This window comes from Schistocerca cancellata, chromosome 8 (genome assembly GCF_023864275.1).
Source record: "Schistocerca cancellata isolate TAMUIC-IGC-003103 chromosome 8, iqSchCanc2.1, whole genome shotgun sequence".
Taxonomy (NCBI): Eukaryota; Metazoa; Arthropoda; class Insecta; order Orthoptera; family Acrididae; genus Schistocerca; species Schistocerca cancellata.
The window spans coordinates 496,210,231-496,231,040 of record NC_064633.1 but is presented as its reverse complement, the minus strand read 5'-3'; the positions used below and the strand labels follow the sequence as shown (position 1 = coordinate 496,231,040).

Here is a 20,810-nt window from a genome sequence, read left to right as displayed (position 1 = left end):
AGATCATCTTGTATCCTCCTACAATCACAAAGTGAAGACACCTTCCCATACATACAGCATCACCAGGAAACAGTCAAAGACTGCTGCTGAGCCTGTCCTGTATGTCCAACAATCCTGGACACCACATTGTAGCTCTTTAAAGTGCTCCCACTGAAATAAGCCAAACTCTTGATATTTACAAACATCCAACAATACCTGCAGTGTGACAGCTGTCAACCCTTCCACACCAAAAATTTACTCCTATATAGACTGGCCACCTGTGTTATCTTGCCCAGAATTCTGACGGTCTCTGAAAAACCATCAAAGAAGGCAGTGTACCCCAAGCCTAGACCACAAACAGATTTCCCATCTTCACCACAGCTTCGATTAATTATCTATCATCATACCTAGAAATCAGTGACACCCTACCTACAGTTCTTCCTACACCTCCTAAGTTGTATTCTACCGCCTACCCAGCCTACAACATATCCCAATCCATCCCTACACCTATCGCAATACCCAACCACTAGCTAAAGGGGTCATTCCCTGTAGAAAATCCAGACCTACCCAAGTCATTCAGCAAGCGCATCCTACTCCTATCACAGGCTATCAGTAACAGGGCCACCTGTGAAAGCACCCATGTCATACCACCTCCACTGCAATTTCTCCACAACATTTTATGTGGGCATGACCATCAGCCACCTGTCCACCAGCATGACTGGCCACTGCCAAACTGCGGTCCAGAGCTGAGTCGACCACCTGTTGGGTTTTGTTTTGCTTCAGGGCGCAAAAAACAACTGGGGTCATACGCGTCCAATTCAAAACTACAGAACACGAAGAGGAGTTAAAAAATGACTATATGTCAGTCCCAATTGACATAAGAGAAGACGCCTAAAACAGGCATGTGGAAAAAGGGCTAAAAAAAAATTAAAAAAAAGGACACCATACAGAAACGGAGGTCCAAAACTAAAAATTAAATGGCCTTTGCCATATTGCTTTGGCAGATAAAAAGTAAAATGGGGTCGACAGCCCGTGTGTCATTTGCTAAAACGGCCGATAACTCAGACAGCAAACCCAAATGGGAATGTAAACGGTTAAAAAATGGGCACTCTGTCATGAAGTGGAAGAGATATAAAACTTGGCCACAATGTATACGACCAATTGTCAAATGGTGATGGCTAAAAAGGCAGTGCCCAATATTCAGCCTAGTTAAAATTACCTCCTCCCAGTGTCTACCTCCTAGTGATGGTGCGCCCACTAAGCATAAAATTATCAAGCTCAATGGCTGCTTCACATTCCATCCCACCTGGAACCCTTCCATCTGCATGAACTTTTCTGAAATACAGAGACGAGAGTTATCCTTGCGAAACATCCTTCATTACAGTAATCCTCCTGCCCTCAAATCTCCACTAACCCACTGCACCCACACCCTCTACCCAACAGTTTCCTCTTTCTCTGTCCCGTCACCCACTCCCAAGCCACTCCATAAAATTGTCATTGTGCTCAGTATGAACTCACTGGCTCCAGGGGCCACATGTTGCACTGCTATGATTTGTACTTATTGCTTCTTCCTCCCACATTCCTATCCCACACACTTGCTGCCTTCCTCTGAGCTGTCATCCAGCCACCTTGCCGCCTGCTTCCCACTTCTTTTCTCCTTCCTCCAAACCCACCCAACAAAACTTGAGATCTGAAATGAGTTCTGTACACCCACTTTAAACTCACCAGTGGGTCTTACAGTGTCATCTCCGGACTCTGTCATCTCCATCACTCGTCATTTAACTTAAACCTCGTCACTTGTATCTGTTGTCAGGTACAAGTGGAATACACCAGTGTAGAAAGGAAAGTGGGTACACGAGTTTGCAAGTATAACTCAGCACTCGTGGCATTACTGTTACATACAAAACTGTTGGGCATGACAATTATTATACACCAATACACTGATCATTTAGCAGTGAATATTGTTCTGTTTATACATACATTTGTATGTGTGTGTGTGTGTGTGTGTGTGTGTGTGTGTGTGTGTGTGTATGTGATGATGATGATGTTTGGTTTGTGGGGCGCTCAACTGCGTGGTTATCAGCGCCTGTACAATTACTCAATCTTTTGCTCAGTCCAATTTCGCCACTTTCCTGGATGATGATGAAATGATGAGGACAACACAAACACCCAATCATCTCGAGGCAGGTGAAAATCCCTGACCCCGCTGGGAATCGAACCCGGGACCCCGTGCTCGGGAAGCGGGAACGCTACCGCGAGACCACGAGCGGCGGACAGTGTGTGTGTGTGTGTTTACATACACATGTTTATATGTATATTTGAATGAATATGTATAAAACTTTTTTCGAAAACTGCTGTAAATTTATATTTTAATATTTAATCTCTATTCTGAGAAATCTAACACACAAACTTTCGAAACATTACTAATTCTATGATGACTGTACCAGAAGCAAAGTGTATATTCTAAATGGTGATTAACTAGTGAAGTAAATTTACAGTAGTCTACAAAGAAGTTACAGAAATGAATGATAAACTAAATTGTTCACTATTAGCCCATAAACACAGATTGCCCTGATTTTATATATAGCGTCCTTTTTGGTTCCAGGGGCATAACAGTAACATCACTCTGTGCCCAGTTTTCCTTCGCACGGAGCACATACTTTTTTTCATGTTAGAGGTGAGAAACAATAACATACCCATGTTTTTTACATTGATTTAACTTTGTATGTTTATCATGCAAAGTGTGGACTATCCACTCTTCTCTAATGAAACATTTGCAACTGTATACAATGCATCACTTAACTTTTGTCATACACCCTCCTGGTCTCAAAAAACAGCTTCATTAGAGGTCATCTGACCCAAACCACCAGTCATTTCACCATTTCAGTGCTAATTTACAGCAACATGATCATGCACTCAACCTCCGTACTACGTCACAACTAGTCTCAGTCTAGCCGGCTTCAGTAAGAGAGAAGAGCTCAGCAAGTGGGAAGTGACTGCAGTGCCATTATTCTCAGGCTCTTCACACACCCAGAACTGAAGTGGCGGAAAAAGGAATGTGATTTAGCATTGACCTAACAGTAGCACCTTCATTTGTAGTGTATCTGACCCTCAACATTTAGAGTTGTACTGATTCAGTTTTAGATCTCTAGACACAACCCCTCACCTCAGTCTACTTGCCAAACTGCAGTCCCAGGTTTGGGTGTTCAGCTGGCATTATGTAACTGTAACAGGTGTGTGTGTGTGTGTGTGTGTGTGTGTGTGTGTGTGTGTGTGTGTGTGTGTGTGTGTGTGTGTATAAAGGATTCATCTAAAAACAAGAAAAGTTTTCATTCTTTTTTATGCATCTGTTGATGACTCAATGTTTCTAACCTTCAGCTTCTAAATTATTTACATTCTGCCACAACCTTCCTCACTAAGTGTTTTGTAAGTGCCAATTTTCCAGTTTGTCTGTTTCATTTGCTATTTTTTTTTCTTTCATCTGTCACATTTTTATATGGCCTGTTACCCAAGGATTTCTGTTGGGCCTTGTCTTTTTGTCTAGTTTTTCCTTAGCTACCTTCAAATGTGTTACATAGCACAATGCAGGGCAGCTCTGCTGCCCATCCGCCCACCTCTGCCTCTTATCTTCATAAACCAAACTAGCATCCTGCCATGCCACACAGACAGACATTTTAATCCAATATCAGTTTGAAGAAAGTCACAACAAATAATGGATATTAATTAATGGCAAGTATATCCACAGCCATTTGTTATGGAACCTAAAAACTATTTTACTGTTTTGAAACTTCCTGGCAGATTATAAATGTTGCCAGACCGGCTATCGAACCTGGGATCTTTGCCTTTCATGCACAAGTTCTCTACTATCTGGGCTATCCAAGCATGACTTGCAATCCAATCTCACAACTTTGCTTCAGCTAGTACCCATCTCCTAACTTCAAATTTCACAGAAGTTCTCCTGCATTTGATGGGAGACTAGCACTCCCAAAGAAAGAATACTGAGGAGACACGCATTTGTGCCTGGAGAGCTTAGTTAATAGAGTACTTGCCCATGAAAGGCAAAGCACCCAGGTTCAAGCCTGGTGTGTCACATGGCTTTAACCTGCCTGGAAGTTTCAGATCATCTCAAACTCAACTGCACAATCAAAATTCATTCTGGACATTTTACTGATACCTCCTATTCCCCCTGCAACTGAAAATACCAAATGGCTTCCCTTAGCATTGTATCCTAAAATTATAATTATATGGACAGTTCCCATACAAACTACATCTATCAGTTAATTGTACTGTAGACACATATCTAAAAAGGATAGAATTAGTATGTTTAGTGGTCAATAAATACAGTTGTTCATTAGTTTTGAGTTTTATTTTGTACAGATTTGTTTCCTCCACCCCCTTCTATGAAAATAATAAAAGGGTGATCACTTCACAGCTATCTCCAGAAACCACTTTTCTTGAACTGAGAAACTAAACCTATCAGAGAACCAGTGTGTAATGAGAGGAAAGGGGTACCGTAAATACTTTGCACAGCTCAGGTACCTTATTCAGGGGAGTTAATCTAACACTACTGCTAGTAGCATAGTAGCAGCTTTCAGTCAAAGGAACTTCAACTATTCAGAAATAGCAGTAATTCACTATATGCTTGAAAACAGCAGACCACTGTCATTGCATTCTAAGCAAGATTTGGAAATTTCTAACTTCCATGATATTAATACAGTACTGACAAAGTCAGGCTAGAAAACAAGCAAAACAATGAGTAACAATAAGGCCCCTCCCTCACTTACCCTCTCCCCCATCTCTCTAAATCTTGTTTACATGACTGTCCAATCCAGAATGTGGTGAGTGATTATTTTTAATTATCTTTTAATAAATAGATGAAAAAAAACAGAAGCATAAAAATAAGTATAAAATATGTATGTATTGGGTTAAGATGCACAACTTAACCTAAACAGTAACTACACTCCTGGAAATGGAAAAAAGAACACATTGACACCGGTGTGTCAGACCCACCATACTTGCTCCGGACACTGCGAGAGGGATGTACAAGCAATGATCACACGCACGGCACAGCGGACACACCAGGAACCGCGGTGTTGGCCGTCGAATGGCGCTAGCTGCGCAGCATTTGTGCACCGCCGCCGTCAGTGTCAGCCAGTTTGCCGTGGCATACGGAGCTCCATCGCAGTCTTTAACACTGGTAGCATGCCGCGACAGCGTGGACGTGAACCGTATGTGCAGTTGACGGACTTTGAGCGAGGGCGTATAGTGGGCATGCGGGAGGCCGGGTGGACGTACCGCCGAATTGCTCAACACGTGGGGCGTGAGGTCTCCACAGTACATCGATGTTGTCGCCAGTGGTCGGCGGAAGGTGCACGTGCCCGTCGACCTGGGACCGGACCGCAGCGACGCACGGATGCACGCCAAGACCGTAGGATCCTACGCAGTGCCGTAGGGGACCGCACCGCCACTTCCCAGCAAATTAGGGACACTGTTGCTCCTGGGGTATCGGCGAGGACCATTCGCAACCGTCTCCATGAAGCTGGGCTACGGTCCCGCACACCGTTAGGCCGTCTTCCGCTCATGCCCCAACATCGTGCAGCCCGCCTCCAGTGGTGTCGCGACAGGCGTGAATGGAGGGACGAATGGAGACGTGTCGTCTTCAGCGATGAGAGTCGCTTCTGCCTTGGTGCCAATGATGGTCGTATGCGTGTTTGGCGCCGTGCAGGTGAGCGCCACAATCAGGACTGCATACGACCGAGGCACACAGGGCCAACACCCGGCATCATGGTGTGGGGAGCGATCTCCTACACTGGCCGTACATCACTGGTGATCGTCGAGGGGACACTGAATAGTGCACGGTACATCCAAACCGTCATCGAACCCATCGTTCTACCATTCCTACACCGGCAAGGGAACTTGCTGTTCCAACAGGACAATGCACGTCCGCATGTATCCCGTGCCACCCAACGTGCTCTAGAAGGTGTAGGTCAACTACCCTGGCCAGCAAGATCTCCGGATCTGTCCCCCATTGAGCATGTTTGGGACTGGACGAAGTGTCGTCTCACGCGGTCTGCACGTCCAGCACGAACGCTGGTCCAACTGAGGCGCCAGGTGGAAATGGCATGGCAAGCCGTTCCACAGAACTACATCCAGCATCTCTACGATCGTCTCCATGGGAGAATAGCAGCCTGCATTGCTGCGAAAGGTGGATATACACTGTACTAGTGCCGACATTGTGCATGCTCTGTTGCCTGTGTCTATGTGCCTGTGGTTCTGTCAGTGTGATCATGTGATGTATCTCACCCCAGGAATGTGTCAATAAAGTTTCCCCTTCCTGGAGCAATGAATTCACGGTGTTCTTATTTCAATTTCCAGGAGTGTATCAATACTTCAATTTCAGCTCAGCTGAATTTTAAAAACTGAATCTATGGTTGCAAGTCTAGCACAAATTCTTGACTGAAAAAAGGGGTGGAAGAAGTGAGCAAACTCTTACATTGGAACTATAGGGGATGAATACTTTAAACAAGACTAGATCGCAAAAACTTGTACAGAACACAAATGCTTGTCACATCAGTCAGTATTGCAAGAATTTTGATATCTGGAACCCTAATAACCTTTCAGGAAGGGTATAAAATATATAACATATCAACATGATTAATGGAAAATCCCCCCACAACCACTTACTCCAGCCCCGCTACTGGTAAAACGTACACAATTCAAGGCAGGGCCACATGTGAAACTACACATGTCATTTACCAACTGACATGCCTGCACTGCACAGCCTTTTACATCGGCACGACAACAACTAAACTGGCTGAGCGCATGAACGGACACAGACGAACTGTCCGCCTAGGAGATGCCCAATACCCAGTAGCGGAGCATGCCCTGCAGCATAATTCTAGGGACCTAGGAACCTGCTACACCGTATGTGCCATTTGGCTTCTCCCACCCAACACCAGTCCCTCTGAACTGCGGAGATGGGAACTTGCACTCCAACACATCCTTTCATCCCGCCATCCCCCTGGACTGAACCTACGTTAAACAACTTCACTCCCATTTACTCTTCAGTCTTCTCCTCTTTCCCTTTCCTCTTAGCCATTCACGCATCTTTTCATCCTGCATAGTTGTGTTTATCTTTATACTATATACCTCTTTACTTCTGTATGCATCCTCTTTGGTTTGAAGCTGGCACAGTACTTACAGTAGAATATCTTTGGCTTCCCTCTGACAACCATGCCTCCATCCTTGCTACCCTCCCTATTTTCCTTTCCCTGTTGCTTCATAACCTGGGTTGTGAGTAACTGAATCTCCTTTCCCTTCTTCCCTTTCTTTCCCCTCTCTCCTCCCTGATGAAGGAACATTTGTTCCGAAAGCTAGGAACATAAATTTTCGGTTTTGTTTTGTGTGTATCTATCGGCTGTACTGAGCTGAGGTAAGTACTGGCCAGCCCCTCTATCTCTTTGTTAGTATTTGTATAACATATCAACACACCTACAAGTATACATACATTGGTCTAATAAATGCAGGGAGGTGAATGACTGCTAAGTATGTTGTTAAACCATTGACTTATTGGTAAATTTTTCAATCAGCATAGACCAGTTACACAGAAAGGAAAACCTGGATGCCAGTTACTGTTTAAAAGTGATAGTAATGTAGAGAATTTTAATCGCCGTCTTCTCTCAGCATATAATGACACCCATGAAGCTGCAACTTTACCAAGAGCAAATATTAGGCTATATATAGCTAACTGACGCCAGCTGTATATCTCATTTCTTTCAGCATCACACTAAAGCTGGTTATGGATACTGTATGTTATTTCTTCTTCCCGTATTACATTTACGAATGTTACCACTATTTTTGAAATGTTATTGATTGTAGACAACAAACTTCATAAGGGGCTAAATTTATTGTGTGAATGTTGTCATTACGCCTAACTGTTTGAAGAGTCATCTACAATAAGTTCTAGAGTGGACACCACACATCATAAAAATTCCCACAACAGCTTTCAAAACTATTCGTTCCTTCACAAGGGAGGAGAGAGGAATTGTTTAGGTAAGGTTAAAAAGTATGAGTAGATCACCGAGACCTCAAGAAGAGACAGACCCATCTGTTGCATGGATGAGGAGAGTAAGCTGAAGTTGGAGGTGTAAGAGAGAGGAGGTGAACAAAGACAGTACATTGGTACACACTGTGCCAGCTTCAATTAGTGAAAGTAGCATGCAAAGATGGATTTGAGGAAGACAAATGAATAGTGCAATTACAGACTAGAAGAAAAAGCTATAGTAATAAGACTAATGAGAACGAGAGGAGGGAGTAGAAGGAAGATAAGTGAAAGCAATAAAAGAAATGAGACAAAATAAATAAAAATTTAGTAACCAAAAGATGAAAAAAGGGCAGGGGTAATATATTAACATAAGTTAAGTCCAAGAAGGGGGTTGGGATGCAAGAATGCATTGGAGGGCAAGTTCCCCTCTCTGGATTTCAGGGACACTACTATTGGGTGGAACAATCGCACCATGTGGTGTAGAAGGCACCCAAGTCCTTTGTGTTATGCTGGAAGGCACTTCCAGCAACTTGGTGCAAGGTGTCCGCAAGGCGTACAGTTCCTCTATGCCCATTCATGTGCTCAGTCAGTTTAGTGGTGCTTGTTTGTATAAAAATACTGTGCAGGGGCTATGGGCTAGCTGACAAACAACATGCACAGTTTGCCAAGTTGTTCTACCTTTGATATTACCGGATTTACCAGCAGTGAGGCTGGAGTAGATGGTAGTGAGTGGCTGCATGGAGCAAATTTACAGTGGGACTTTGGATAGGAATAATGGCTTTGGAATGCCATAAAATTTGACTAGGACATTAGAGAAATCAGGAGGCCAACAGATGGTCACAGTTGGATAGTGGATGATGCGAGGAGGATACCAACGAGACAGTAACATATTTCAAGGTTCGACTTAATAAAGTCGTAGCATTGGAGAGGCAATGTGTTGAGGAATTCAGGGCCTGAGTGATACTGCAAGGAGAACGGGGCAGGGTTTAGTGTTTCTTGGGAGTGAGTGCTAAAATACTGCCCCAGACATTTTCTGTTGTCGGTTGTTGTTGTCCACTACTGCTATCACCCCATGGCGCACTAGTACATTTTTATTTTTTCAGCATTGGAATACAGACACCATTCAGTTCCACATCCTCGAACAATGGCCAGTTGCACTCAAGTTTTGAAAAGAAAACATATTACTTCATATCTCTATATTCCGCAGGTAAAATAGTCCCCCATTCGGATCTCTGGGCAGGGGCTACTCAAGAGGACGTCGTTATCAGGAGAAAGAAAACTGGTATTCTATGGATCAGAGCGTGGAATGTCAGATCCCTTAATCGGGCAGGTAGGTTAGAAAATTTAAAAATGGAAATGGATAGGTTAAAGTTATATATAGTGGGAATTAGTGAAGTTCAGTGGCAGGAGGAACAAGACTTTTGGTCACAAGAATACAGGGATATAAATACAAAATCAAATAGGGGTAATGCACGGGTAGGTTTAATAATGAATAAAAAATCGAAGTGTGGGTACGTTACTACAAACAGCATAGTGAATGCATTATTGTGGCCAAGATACATACGAAGCCCACGCCTACTATAGTAGTACAAGTTTATATGCCAACTAGCTCTGCAGATGATGAAGAAATTGATGAAATGTATGATGAGATAAAAGAAATTCTTCAGGTAGTGAAGGGAGATGAAAATTTAATAGTCATGGGCGACTGGAATTTGAGAGCAGGAAATGGGAGAGAAGGAAGCATAGTAGGTGAATATGGATTGGGGGGAAGAAATGAAAGAGGAAGCCGCCTGGTAGAATTTTGCACAGAGCATAACTTAATCATAGCTAACACTTGGTTCAAGAATCATAAAAGAAGGCTGTATACATGGAAGAAGAGATACTAGAAGGTATCAGATAGATTATATAATGGTAAGACAGGGATTTAGGAACCAGGTTTCAAATTGTAAGACATTTCCAGGGGCAGATGTAGACTGACCACAATCTATTGATTATGAACTGTAGATTAAAACTGCAGAAACAGGAAAAAGGTGAGAATTTAAGGAGATGGGACCTGGATAAACTGAAAGAACCAGAGGCTGTACAGAGTTTGAGGGAGAGCATAAGGGAACAATTGACAGGAATGTGGGAAAGAAATACAGTAGAAGAAGAATGGGTAGCTTTTGAGGGATGAAATAGTGAAGGCAGCAGAGGATCAAGTAGGTAAAAAGACGAGGGCTAGCAGAAATCCTTGAGTAACAGAAGAAATATTGAATTTAATTCATGAAAGGAGAAAATATAAAAAAGCAGTAAATGAAGCAGGCAAAAAGGAATACAAATGACTCAAAAATGAGATCGACAGAAAGTGCAAAATGGCTAAGCAGGGATGGCTAGAGGACAAATGTATGGATGTAGAGGCTTATTTCACTAGGGGTAAGATAGATACTGCCTACAGGAAAATTAAAGAGACCTTTGGAGATAAGAGACCACTTGTATGAACATCAAGAGCTCAGATGGAAACCCAGTTCTAAGCAAAGAAGGGAAAGCAGAAAGGTGGAAGGAGTATATAGAGGGACTATACAAAGGCGATGTTCTTGAGGACAATATTATGGAAATGGAAAAGGAGGTAGATGGAGATGAAATGGGAGATACGATACTGCTTGAAGGATTTGACAGAACACTGAAAGACTTGGGTCTAAACAAGGCACCAGGAGTAGACAACATTCCATTAGAACTACTGACGGCCTTCGGAGAGCCAGTCCTGACAAAACTCTACCATCTGGTGAGCAAGATGTATGAGACACGCGAAATACCCTCAGACTTCAAGAAGAATATAATAATTCCAATCCCAAAGAAAGCAGGTGTTGACAGATGTGAAAATTACCAAACTATCAGTTTAATAAGCCATGGCTGCAAAATACTAACACAAATTCTTTACAGACGAATGGAAAAACTGGTAGAAGCCGACGTCGGGGAAGATCAGTTTGGATTTTGTAAAAATATTGGAACACGTGAGGTAATACTGAGCTTATGACTTTTCTTAGAAGAACGATTAAGAAAAGGCAAACCTACGTTTCAAGCATTTGTAGACTTAGAGAAAGCTTTTGACAATGTTGACTGGAATACTCTCTTTCAAATTCTAAAGGTGGCAGGGGTAAAATACAGGGAGCGAAAGGCTATTTACAATTTCTGCAAAAACCAGATGGCAGTTATAAGAGTCGAGGGGCATGAAAGGGAAGCAGTGGTTGGGAAGGGAGTGAGACACAGTTGTAGCCTCTCCCTGATGTTATTCAATCTGTGTATAGAGCAAGCAGTAAAGGAAACAAAAGAAAAATTCTGAGTAGGTATTAAAATCCATGGAGAAGAAATAAAAACTTTGAGGTTCGCCGATGACATTGTAATTCTGTCAGAGACAGCAAAGGACTTGGAAGAGCAGTTGAACGGAATGGACAGTGTCTTGAAAGGAGGATATAAGATGAACATCAACAAAAGCAAAACAAGGATAATGGAATGTAGTCGAATTAAGTCGAGCGATGGGGCTGAGGGAATTAGATTAGGAAATGAGACACTTAAAGTAGTAAAGGAGTTTTGCTATTTGGGGAGCAAAATAACTGATGATGGTCGAAGAAGAGAAGATATAAAATGTAGACTGGCAATGGCAAGGAAAGTGTTTCTGAAGAACAGAAATTTGTTGACATTGAGTATAGATTTAAGTGTCAGAAAGTCGTTTCTGAAAGTATTTGTATGGAGTGTAGCCATGTATGGAAGTGAAACACAGAAGATAAATATTTTGGACAAGAAGAGAACTGAAGCTTTCGAAATGTGGTGCTACAGAAGAATGCTGAAGATTAGATGGGTAGATCACATAACTAATGAAGAGGTATTGGATAGAATTGGGGTGAAGAGGAGCTCGTGGCACAACTTGACTAGAAGAAGGGATTGGTTTGTAGGACATGTTCTGAGGCATCAAGGGATCACAAATTTAGCATTGGAAGGCAGCGTGGAGGGTAAAAATCGTAGAGGGAGACCAAGAGATGAAAACACTAAGCAGATTCAGAAGGATGTAGGCTGCAGTAAGTACTAGGAGATGAAGAAGCTTGCACAGGATAGGGTAGCATGGAGAGCTGCAACAAACCAGTCTCAGGACTGAAGACCACCACAACAACAACAACAACAACAACAACAACAACATACAGCAAAAATGCAAAAACGAAATTTTACTTCAGTCAGTAGCAAGCAAGGGTGTGAGCTGTGCCTTCACTGAAGCTATGAACATGAAATGATGGGTTTCCCCACTGAGCACTGCATAAAAACCTGAAATATTTTAATAAAAGTGAGTAGGAATTGGACCTTAGATAACTGTATTTGGCAATTCTCCTCCACTGGCGAAGGGCTTACATTATTTCACAAAAATCAGACATGCGAAGAAAATCAATAAATTTCTCTACTGATAAAATGCATTGCTTGTTCATGGGATGTCTGCTGCATCTGCCTACATAATCTTCAGAACAGGTTGGCAGCAGTTCATATGTTCTTACATGACAGGCTCTTACCACAAATGTTGCAATATGTGGACACTATACCATCTATTCCAGGAACAAAAGACTCGGCATTTTAAGTTCTGTCAACAGGTACTTCATCTATTTAATCATCACATATAAAAACTGATACAGAACCTTATAGCTAGTGAGAAAACGAGACTGCATTAACCTGACCTGAAGATTGTCACGAATTACGATCTTTGGTGAAAACTCTAATGTAATAAAGTAATAAGCCCAGTCAGTTTCTGAACCCAACCGGATGCATCCTTAGTTGGCGGGTAGGGGAAGGCCCTGCAGTTATGCAGGGTAGATGGGAAATGCACAGACCAACACAGAAATCAAAATCCAAAGGAGGCTATCGCCAGTTTGAGTGGCCTTTGGTCAGTGTTTCTGAGCTTAGGGGCAGCTGAGAAAAACCTTTAGGGCTAATAACCGTGGTTGTAAACCAGTGGCTACAACAGTAAGAGCCATCCAAAAATAATATTACCATACATGGAAGAGTGTGATGTGAAACGAATTTATGACGTTCTTATTTTTTAAAAAACAAATGAATTGCTGACTATGACACTCTTCCTTGAACACTCTCTATTCTTTCCATTAACACTTCCGTCCCCAAGTGACAATACTCAAGATTTTTGTAAACAATCCTTCAAAAAATGATTTACATTTTCTAAACATCTGTACAATGGATCTTAGCTTTCCACACAACTAGAGATACTTGGTGATTCTACCAAGTTTCTGTGGACAGTAATATCTAATATCTGTTCATCAAGACCATTTATAATGACTTATAGCAAAAATAAGAAAGAAAAGTTGTCAGCCATCATAAATTACATTATACACTCCAAGGAAAAAAAAGGACGATGAAGGAATTATCCCAATGGAGAGGAAACTGATGGATGTGACGGACATGTACAAGCAAACAAATGATTAAAATTTCAGAAAGATTGGATGATTTAATCAAGAGAAATAACTTCACAAATTGTGCACGTCAACAACACATTGGTCCATGTTTGGACCTTATGCAAGCAGTTACCTGTCTTGGTTTGCATTGATACAGTTGTTGGACGTCCTCCTGAGGAATGTGGTGCCAAATTCTAACTTAAGTGTTAGATCTTCACAATCCTGAGCTGGTTGGAGAGCCATGCCCTAAATGTTCCAAATATTCTCAACTGGGGACAGATCTGGCATCCTTGCTGGCCATGGCAGAGTCTAGCATGCACAAAGACAAGCAGTAGAAACTCTCACCGTGTGTGGGTGGGCATTACCTTGCTGAAATGTAAGGTCAGGATGGCTTGCCATGAAGGCCAACAAAACAGGGCACAGAATATCTTTGATGTACTGCTATACTGTAAGCGTGCAATGACAACCAAAGTGGTCGTGCTATGAAATGAAATGGAACATCAGACCCTCACTCCTGGTTGTCAGACCTTGTGGTGGGCAACAGTCAGGTTAGTATTCCACCACTTGTCTGAAGGCACATCTTCGCTGGTCATCAGGTCTCAATTTGAAATAGGACTCATCACTAAAGACAATTCCACTCCAGTCCATGAGAGTCCTACTCAGATGTCCCCGACACCACTGTTGGCTTGTTGGTGTACAGAGGTCAATAGTAGCGAGCTCTGCTCCCTTTCTGTGAGCCACCTACAAATGGCCCTCATGATCATTGAAGCACAAGCTGCCCATCAGATTGATGATGATGATTTCGGGACTCAGAGTACCTCTCTCACAATTGTTCAGATGTCACTTTCTGTCATCTCTCTGGGTCAACCATATCCTCCTTGAGTCTGTTTTGCCGGCTGGCATGGCCAAGCGCTTCTAGGCGCTACAGTCTGGGACTGGGCGACCGCTACAGTCGCAGGTTCGAATCTTGCCTCGGGCATGGATGTGTGTGATGTCCTTAGGTTAGTTAGGTTTAAGTAGTTCTAGGGGACTGATGACCTCAGAAGTTAAGTCCCATAGTGCTCAGAGCCATTCGAACCATTTTTTTAGTCTGTTTTCAGCCATGGTTCATGCATTCCTGCCAACATCATTGAACAGTAGCATCACTCCTAATCAAATACCAGTAAAGTGTTTCTTTGTCCCCTACTACACGTTCTCTCTCAAATGTTGACATCTGCATATATTGTTCAGGTGGCTCTCTGCGAGGCCTAGTTACTCTGCATAGAACACAGAATGAAAATCGTAAAGACTGTATGCTATGGAATTGGCATGTCTCCTCTTTACTATCCTTGCCAGCTGCATGCTGAAAGTGTATAATTTCGCATTTTCCATCAATGCCTCTACGAATATCAGTTTGTAACAAATCTGTGTGTAACTGCTCCATGGTGTGTCATTTTTTTTTTATCTTAGTGTGTATTTGCTTTCATTGAAAACCAGTGACAATTTTTTTTACACCTACCACTGACAAATCAAATCTGTAAGTCATTCTGCAGTTCACAACTATTACCCATAACTGTCACATCTCTAAATACAACAATTGTTGCCTGTGAGGTCTCAGAGAAATATCAGTTACTGCCCAATCACATTTCCTTCAGGTGCAGTAATGGAATGATCTTATCACAACATAAATATCATAAGAAATAAAGAAAACATCTCAATGAATATCTTAGGTACTAAGTAGAAAACAGACATGAACAAGCCAGTCTTGTTTATGTGCCTATCAACAATTTAGTGCCTCAACTTTTAGGGGAGTTGTTACCAATTAATCCTTCAATTATTTCCTTTAAGATAGACCTAGTAGAGATTACTTTCACAGCTTATGTATTTGGTTCTACGGGCTTTGAAATCCTCAGTCCAGTCCTGAGTTTTTCCATAACTGAAGCTCTCACCATCCTCATTGGAAATCACATAAAATACTAGATCTTCCCAATCAATTGAATTTAGCAACATTCCCCGTAAGTGTAATTTCTTACTTTTGTCACAAAAGCTTTAGATAATTAAGTTAATCTGTGTACTTTCATTGACTGATGTCATTGACACGTTCCATATCCTGTGACAGTGTCACAACATAGGTCACCGGAACAAGAGATAAATAAATAAATAAATCATATGGAATAATTTTCTGGGGCAATGCCACACATATACACAAAGTATTTATTGCTCAGAAACCTGCTGCGAGTAAGTCCATTCTTGAACTTCACGTAGAAAACAGTTTTAAAAAGACGCATAGCACAATGAGCCAACAGAATCACAGATTCTCAATGTTAGGCGAAAACTGTAAATATTCAGAAGTAAACAATGGTGAAAACCTGTAGCTAAGGAAACTGACATCTATCACAGCAAGATAAATACGTTGGTAGAATGACTGTTTGCACAGAGTGGAGACAATAGATTTGCAAATTGTAGAAGGCTCAATTCTGGAGCAGAAGAGACAAAATATTTGTTACAAACTAATATGTTTCAGTGCTGACTAAGATTAATTTAAATTCAATTTTTACATTAAAATGGGTTAAATCAAATAATGTCCATCAGATTAACAAAAAAGCCACGCATTGAAGGTAACTCTGAAACTGGAACCAAGAAGCAACACGTCTGCACCCGTTTAAACAATAAACTGCATGCTAAATCCATTAACTTATACTGCACATGAAACATTTTACTAATTAACACAATAAATAGGGCACCGAGATTTTAGGAATGTAAGCTACACCACAGTGTGCTATGTGCTACGACTGGAAATGACGGGAGTTCACAATGATATTGAAGACATAACCTCAATGAACAAGAACACTACATTGCAAGTGAGATAACAATTCAAGTAGCGAGATGACACTCTGCGTTGTCAAAACAAAATGTAAATCGTATTTTCTGTGTTGAGATGGCTGTATGAGCGTGTACCGAAAGCTATTTCAGCAATATTTTCACTGCATTAGATTTACAAACTAGTCTACTTTGTGCTGCAATACGAAAAACTGAATACACAACATGTTACAAGCACCAGTGTTTATAAATAAGCATATCTGTGCAAGAGAGCTACATTTCTAACATGTACAGGCACTTCAAAAAATACTTTTTGACAAAACATTTCAAGGCGCGGCGCAGGTATTCTCGTCTGCCCAAAGCGATCCCGGCACACTATAAACAGGAAAAGACGCACAAAACTCTATGTCATACAAAAATATGCCTGCTTATAAACACAAATAAATGTTCATATCGTTATTCACTATGGTTTTTAAAAGATAAGTACGAAACTTTTAAGGCCCGTACCTGCGTGAGATATCCACTGGAAAATCAACACTACTTTCAGTGTAGCATAAAATCGTCCAATATCAATATATCCTTTATTAAACGTGCTTATGAACTGACAAGTTACATACACGCCCCCAAATTAGCGCACAACATCCAACTGCCCAACATCATATGTACAAATGGTACCATATTGTGACTTCTTGGATCAATAAAATACAGCTGACATCCAGCAAGTAATATCTCATGCGCCGCGAAAGATATTGATAACGATAATTACAGACAGTACACTGATATATATGGGGCCTCACATTCAATAGTATTGTCAAACTGTCAATATATTGACCATCTGAGGTCGCTTATTGCTGTATTGTCAATAGTATAAATAATTATAAACAGCATTGATGGACCTCAAAATATTCTAATTATTGTGAATACATACTTAACCTGTGAGGTCAAATCTTGACGATTTGACAATTCTATTCATATGTTGAAAGAGCTTCAGAAACCAGCCACGCGGCGTAGTGAGCACTGTTTATTATTATTATTATTTTTCAATTCACCGTTGTGTGTATCAAACCTCAAATTCAATTTTAAGGAGTTTTTTAATACAAAAGAATTTTAATAGACGTATGCAATGAAAACATTGCATGTGTCACTTTAGTACTGTTAACGAAGGATTCTGTATTACACTGCTTGCTTCATTTATTTGAAAATATAGTATAGATCGTTGTGGTACATAGCAGATTTGAGAAACGCTCCCATTTCGTAAAATACGTCATATATCTGCAGTGACTAGTAACAGGTCTGCGAAATAATGTCTCTTTCACCAAATTATCACAAAGCATAAAAAAGTTTAACGTTAATTGTCACCAATGGTCTGTTCCAGGCACATATAACTACTTCACAGGTTTCCATAGAATTTTACTAATTGTACTTTCTTATATTACAGAACTAGAGCATTAGAGTAACCTGTCCAATGCGCAATTTCTTGTCGAATGCGATTGCCTCTCTCATTGACGTATTTTGCTTCTATATTACTTGTCGTACGATGCAGAACTCATCGTAAAATAATTTATGATCTTTTGGGTCCATAATTCTGATTTCGGTCAGTACATGTGACCAGTCGCCGGTTTTTTCAGGCAATCTCGAATCCATTTCCTCATTCTCGCTGTTTTATGTTGGTTGCAAGCGATAGCTAATATAACTGCTGTACACGCTTTCTTTTGGGTATTCGACATTCTAACTTTATAAAATTGCGTTATCAACTGACAATTTTTGTCACTGTTATTGACAGTGTGATATTATACTGAAGGTTTGAGAAACTAATATTGTCAATAAATATTGAACATGTGCAGTCTCCTTATGCCTGTGGAGCTCAATTAACCTCTCTGGACGTGTAGTTAATTCGCTCTGATCGACATTTGTGACAACATAGTTTGTACCTTGTAGGACAATAAAATATATTTGTATGGAATCGTACGGCCTGTCAGTTGTTATTATTCGTAACTACTATCACAAGAACCTACGCCCTACAAAGCAATCACGGTCTTCTTGTTTCAATACACACATGATAAAATCGCGTTTCAGTAATTGCTTACATCAACAAAGAGCTTATTTTTTATATAATCTCGAAATGATTACTTTAAATGAAAACAATTAAGCGAAAATGTAATTATGAGAACAACATTTCTTTAATTACCTCAAATGAGGCGCTTAGCCGCCACACACTGGACAACAGGCTGCAGGGTAAAGTCCAGATACGGTATTTCGCCTTCCCATGCAGCTGTCACCAGCCGGCAGCCTGGTGTCCAGTGTGCGGTGGCCATGCGCCTCATCGCTCTTGTTCACCTGAAGATGGGCTTATAATCGCCCGAAAGCTGTCATTATTTTTAATATATATTAATGATTTGCCACTCAGTATTGATGAAGATGTAAATTTAGTTTTTTTGCTGATGATAAAAGTATAGTAAACACACCCAACAAACAAGAATTAGCTGAGGAAATTGTAGATAATGTCTTTCAGAAAACTATTAAGTGCTCCTCTGTAAATGGACTCTTACTAAATTTTGAGAAAACACAGTATATACACTTTTATACAGTAAATGGTATAATACAATCGATAAATATACGCTTTGTACAGAAACCTGTTGCTAAGGCACAATATTCAAAATTTCTGAGTGATGAGAAATTAAATTGTAAGAAACACATTGATGATCTGCTGAAATGTTTAGGTTCAGCTACTTGTGCCATCAGGGTTATTACAAATTTTGATGGTAAAGATATCAGTAAATCAGCCTACTATGCCTATTTTCATTCACTCCTTTCATATGGCATCATATTTTGTGGTAGTTCTTCAGTAAGAGGCAAGTATTCATTCCACATTAGCAAGTAACAAGAATAATAGCTGGAACCCACCAAAGACCAAGTTGCAGATATTTATTTAAAGAACTCAGCACATTCACAGTACCCTTGCAATACATATATTCATTTATGAAGTTTATTATTAGTAATGCACCCCAATTCAAAAATAATAACAAAGTGCATAGTTATAACACTAGAAGAAGAATGGTCTCCACTATTCTGGGTTAAATCTGACTTTGACACAGTAGAGGTGAATTATGCTGCCACAAAAATTTTTGGTCATTTGCTAAACAACATTAAGAGTCTCACAGATAGCCAATGAGCATTTAAAAAGAAATTTTAAAAATTTCTCATTGAGAATCTCTTCTACTCAATAGATGAATTTTTAGATGTGATGTAGTAATTGTAAAAAAAATAGATAAATTTTTGGATATGAAGCAGGACAAAAATGTATTTTTAAAGAAAACTTTTGTTAAATTGAACATTTCACATCATTAGAAGATGTTGTATTCACGATCTATAGAACAAGTATTGAAAATGAATAATTAAATAAATAAATCCTTTAAGACTGAAGTGGTTTATTATCTGATTGTATTATAGTGAGTTGCAGATGCCCTGCAACCAAATGTTATGATTGTAGACACATGAAGAATCGAATTTTGCAAAGTGGAGAGCTCTCGCCACTTGTTAAATGAGGGATCACTAGTTCCTCCATGAACACTGTATATGGAGCACTTTTCCAACTTAAAACTCGGATTTATGTCTTTCATCAACAAATTTTTGAATATTAGTTCATAAAAATTCATAGAACTAGTCAACTTGGAACATAATACTTTCTTTGCACTTCAGAAAAATAGAATTTCCGATGATTGAAGTGATAATTTCTGTCAGTTCCTTCAAATATTTTTATTATTATTGTAATCGTAGATATTTCAGTACTACAATTTCAAGAAGTTGTGGTGTATATATTTGCCTCCATAACAAATGTCACAAACGCATACCTGTTATGAAATAGTCTCCAAAGTTCCTTTTGATTTGACAATTATGGAATTTCCACAGTTTTAAACCTATTACACAGTATTCTCTATTTCTTTAGAAGTTTCTTTAGATTGTATACCATGGACGGCCTCTCTGATAATCAACTGTTCTACTGGGTACATATCTGTCCAGAGCATGGTCAACTATTCTTTTAAACTTAAGCCATAGTTTCTTAAATGCTCCTGTTGCAAGCTAAAGGTGCCAAGTTCGTCATTGAGACATGACACTACTAGTTCTTTGTCTAGTTTTCTGAACATATAAAACATAATATTTGTTACAGTTACTCTTTCTACTTTGGCATTCATTGTTACCATTAAGGACCTAGGTGCCTCATGGTCACTGGTACCAATTTCGATGTGGACACCCTCAAAGAGGTAAGGTCTGTCTGACACAGGTATATCTAATACACTGTATTTCCATCATGATAGTCTCCAAACTAACTGGTCCAGGTAGTTTTCAGAGAGGGTATTTAGTAATATTTCACAGCATGTTTTGCCAAGCATACCAATAACAAAACTATAAGTATCCCAGCGGACTGTTGGATGATTAAAGTCTTACCCAGTGATTACAGTTTGAATTAGGAACTTACATACAAGTGAACTGAGATTTCCTCTGAAGTTTTCAGTTTGTCCTACGTCAGGTGTTGCGTCTGGCTTCAAAGCAACTACCACTGGGTC

The 20,810-nt window shown here is 40.3% G+C and overlaps 1 protein-coding gene across 2 annotated transcripts in view; it reads right to left on the bottom strand.

The window, feature by feature from the left end:
* Window positions 1-17,195, bottom strand: part of LOC126095188 (dynein regulatory complex subunit 6-like) — a 30,199-nt gene extending 13,004 nt beyond the window's left edge. Inside the window, exon 1 of one of the 2 annotated variants that reach the window (XM_049909921.1) lies at window positions 17,174-17,195. The gene's annotated coding sequence lies outside the window, so the exon portion shown is untranslated. Of the gene's footprint in view, window positions 1-16,752; window positions 17,084-17,173 lie in introns of those variants that run through there. The other variant, XM_049909920.1, reaches the window with a different exon arrangement.
* Between the last annotated feature and the right edge of the window lie 3,615 nt (window positions 17,196-20,810).